We start from the raw sequence: 3,671 nt of genomic DNA, 5'->3' as shown, positions 1-3,671 counted from the left end.
ATCCTCCTGCCTCAGCCTCCCAAGTTCTGGGATTACAGGCATGTGCCACCACGCCCAGCCTTTTTTTGTTTTTTTTTTCTTTTTTTGAAGAACCCACTTTCTAAGCCCTCACCCCAGACCCACACTGCCATCAGGATAAAGCCCCTTCCCTGCTAACAATGCCTGCACCACCGGGTCCTCTCTGTCCCCGTCCCTCAGCACAGGGACTCATTCCCTAAACTTACCCCACCTCTGACACCTCTGCATGTTGTTTCCTCTACCAGGAAAGTGACCTTACCCTCATCCGTGAGACTTTTCCCCAGAGGCCTAAATGCCATGAATCTCTCAGAAATTGGTTGCACTGCCCCATGCGTGGTCTTAAGCCAGACTCTCTGCAGCTGAATCCTGGCTTTGCCGTGTGTATGAGGAAGGAGTGGTCTCAACTATGCTGCATAACAAATCACCTCAAAATTCCAGGTCTACAACAGCATGTCTTTATCGCCCTACTTGTTGGCCATAGCGGGGGTGGCACAGGGAAGTAAAGAATGAAACAATATGTGGCATTTATTGAGCAGGGTCAGTATGATAGGCCCTATGAGCACTCCCATGTGTTCTTTCACTCACTCCTCACACAAGCCGTAAGGACTGGGCATTATGATCCTGTTTTTGAGTTGAGGAGTCTGATGTCCTGAGAGGTTATATGACTTGGCCAAGGTGATAGCTGATGAGTGGTAGAGCTAAGTAAGAGTTGAACCCAGGCAAAATGCCAGGACATTTCTGCGATTCATTGCTCTGCTGCTTCCAGTGAATGAATGACCTGGGTTTGTGTTGAGTTTACTGAAGCCTTTCCTGATGGCCTCCAGTGCAGAGCCTGGCTTCTGAGGCCTGCAGACTTCTGTCAGGTACTTGAGTTAAGCCTGCCCAGGATCCGGGCTTGCTGGTGACCTTATTCCTCTGAAGGTTGAGCCTGGGACCTGGGATGGCAGCTGGATACATGGTTACCCAAGAGGTTCCTCTCCCATGGTCCTGAGTGCAAGGGTTAATGAGAGGAGTTCCTGGAGCAGCAAGTTATCAGCCCAGGCTGAGCTGGAGGAGGGCAGGTAAGGAAAGGGACCTCAGCTGTCCCCTGGGCTGTTCTCATCCTGCCTGAATGGGGAAAAGAGCTGGAGCAGAGCCAGGCAGAGAAGGTTATGTTCTTGCCTCACTAATTACTGCTTGATGTCAGTTCTGTGCAGAAGATAAGATCGGGGCTTGGTCCCAGGCCTGTCACTAGCCAACTTGGTGGCTTTGTGAGACAGCGTCCTCCCAAGTCTGCTTACTCATCCACAGACTGACCTAATGACAGAACACCTCCACGGGCCTGTCACACATGGGAGGGGATCTGCACTGGGCCTGATGGACACCAGGCGCTCTGCAACTGACCACTGTCCTTGGAGTATTCATTCAGCTCTAGTACCCACAGCCAAGTTTGATGGGTAGATGACTTCTCTCCTACCATACTTTCTGGTCCACTTCCCAGAGCCTAAATACATGTGCAGCTGCATAACCAGGGATAGAGTATTTTTCCTCTCTGGGCCTCAGTTTTTCTATCCATAAAATGGGGGTCATCACACTTGCCTTAAAGAAATGCATGAAGCTTAAATGAGGTAATATAGAAGTCCCTTGTCACCACTCTGAGTATTGGTCTCCTAATTTGTAAAAACCTGCTCCCTAGCGTTCCCTGGAGGAAGAAGGGCAGTCACAGCCCCCGTCTGGCGTACTGCTTGGCACACAGTGGGAGCTTACTAAACTTGCTTGAAAAACAGCCCAGCCAGAGATTGTGTTTCAGAGATGGAAGACAAATCCAAGCCAGCTTTCAGGTTGTTAGTTTTTATTCACTATAATATATTTCATTATATGGAATATTTCCTCCAATAATGCTTTTGTTTGCTTTTATTTCCTGTACCCTCTCTGTTCTTTTTTTTTTTTTTTTTTTTTTTTTTTTTTTTTTTTTTTTTTTTTTTTTTTTTTTTTTGGTTTTTCTCCGGTACCGGGAACCGAACTCACGACCTTGCACTTGCCAGGCAGGCGCTTTGCTGCTGAGCTAAATCCCCAGCCCCTCCCTCTCTGTTCTAAATGAGAATTTTCTGTGCTGCTTTTGCTATACACATAGATAATGGAGATTTAAGTAATTCTATCTATTTGTCTATTATCTATCTATCTATCTATCTATCTATCTATCTATCTATCTAGGGACAGGGTCTCACTATGTTGCCCAGGGTGGCCTTGAACTCCTGGGTTCAAATGATCCTCCTGCCTCAGCCTACCAAGTAGTTGGGACTGCAGGTGACTGCCACTACCCCTAGCAGATTTTTAATAATTCTTACGGGCTTCTCTGAACCTGTTGAAGGAGAAATGGATTTCATACTATTACACTGTAAGTTTCATTATCATATAGACTGAAATATACATTCTCCTATTACTTTGCAGTACCTTCATGACTATTGCTTTATTTAATTCTCCTAACAGCCCTGTCAGGTTGGTGGTATTATCTTCATTGCCGTATTAGTCACCTCGGCGTTGCTTTGAAATACCTGAGGTAAGCAGTTTGAAGGAAGAAAGGTTAATTTTGGCGCATGGTTTGGGAGTTTTCGGCCCACTGCTGTGGGCCAGACGTGAGGCACCACGGCAGAAGGGCAGCTGTTCGCTTCGTGGTGGCCAGGAAGCAGAGAGTGAGTGAAAGGGCCGGAGAGCAAGGACCTGGGGACAAGACAGTCCTCAAGCCACCCCCACCCGCTCCCTTCAACGAGGTCCTACTTCCTGTCTCCACCGCCTAGCAACAATGCCCTCAAACTGTGATTCCACTACAGACCTCCTGATGCCATCATTTTCCAGAAAGCCGCACTTCGGAACACATGAAAGGCGGGGGATCGTTTAGATCTAAAACATGCCCGTTGTACAGACTATAAAACTGGGGCCCAGAGAGAGCAAGGAGACTTGCCCAGACCAAAGCAGCTTCTCCCCTGGAGTTTTCTCAGGGCAGAGCAGTGTCCCCTTGTAGGCCTCCATCCACTCCTCCATCTGCCCCGCCCCGGGCTCCCAGGATAGGATGAAGGTGTCCCCTGGCTCCTCATGTGCCCGGCCTTTACACACCCGCGGAAGGGGCAATCCGTGACTCTGACATCCAGGATTTACCGAGGGCCAACTGCGCACGGATTCCCCGTCCTTCAGGTGCTGCCCCTTCTGGGGAAGATGGGACCCTGAGGAAGGAGTGTTTGAATACGGTCCAGACGCTCACTGGCCAGGAGGCTGCCGGAGGAGAGGGCTTTCGACGGGAACCTGCATGAACCAGGGCGCCCAGCGCTGGGTGCAGCCCCCCAAACAGCGAAATGAAGTGGGGGAAGGTCGCACCGAGACCACAGGATGGGGAGCGGGTGCTGAGCGCTGGGCTGAGTCTGGGAATCTAGCAGGGTCGTTCTCCTGTTCCTCACCAGCGAGGTCGCCCAGAAACTGGAACCTGTGGTTCCCACCATCCAGAAATGCGAAAAGCTCGGCTGCAGCCTCTGAAGCGCTACTAAGCCGAGGAACTTGGACAAGGCTTCTGCTCCCTGGGGCTCCCCACTGCACCACGACCGCAGGAAGGCCCAGGGCGCAGCGGGCGGCGGGGCGAGCCCGGTCCTGCGCGGGCGGCGTGTGCTTGCGCCAGGCCGGGC

The sequence above is a fragment of the Chinchilla lanigera genome, unplaced genomic scaffold, assembly GCF_000276665.1.
Source record: "Chinchilla lanigera isolate Chin_1 unplaced genomic scaffold, ChiLan1.0 scaffold00051, whole genome shotgun sequence".
NCBI lineage: Eukaryota > Metazoa > Chordata > Mammalia > Rodentia > Chinchillidae > Chinchilla > Chinchilla lanigera.
Note: the sequence above shows the minus strand (reverse complement) of the source record.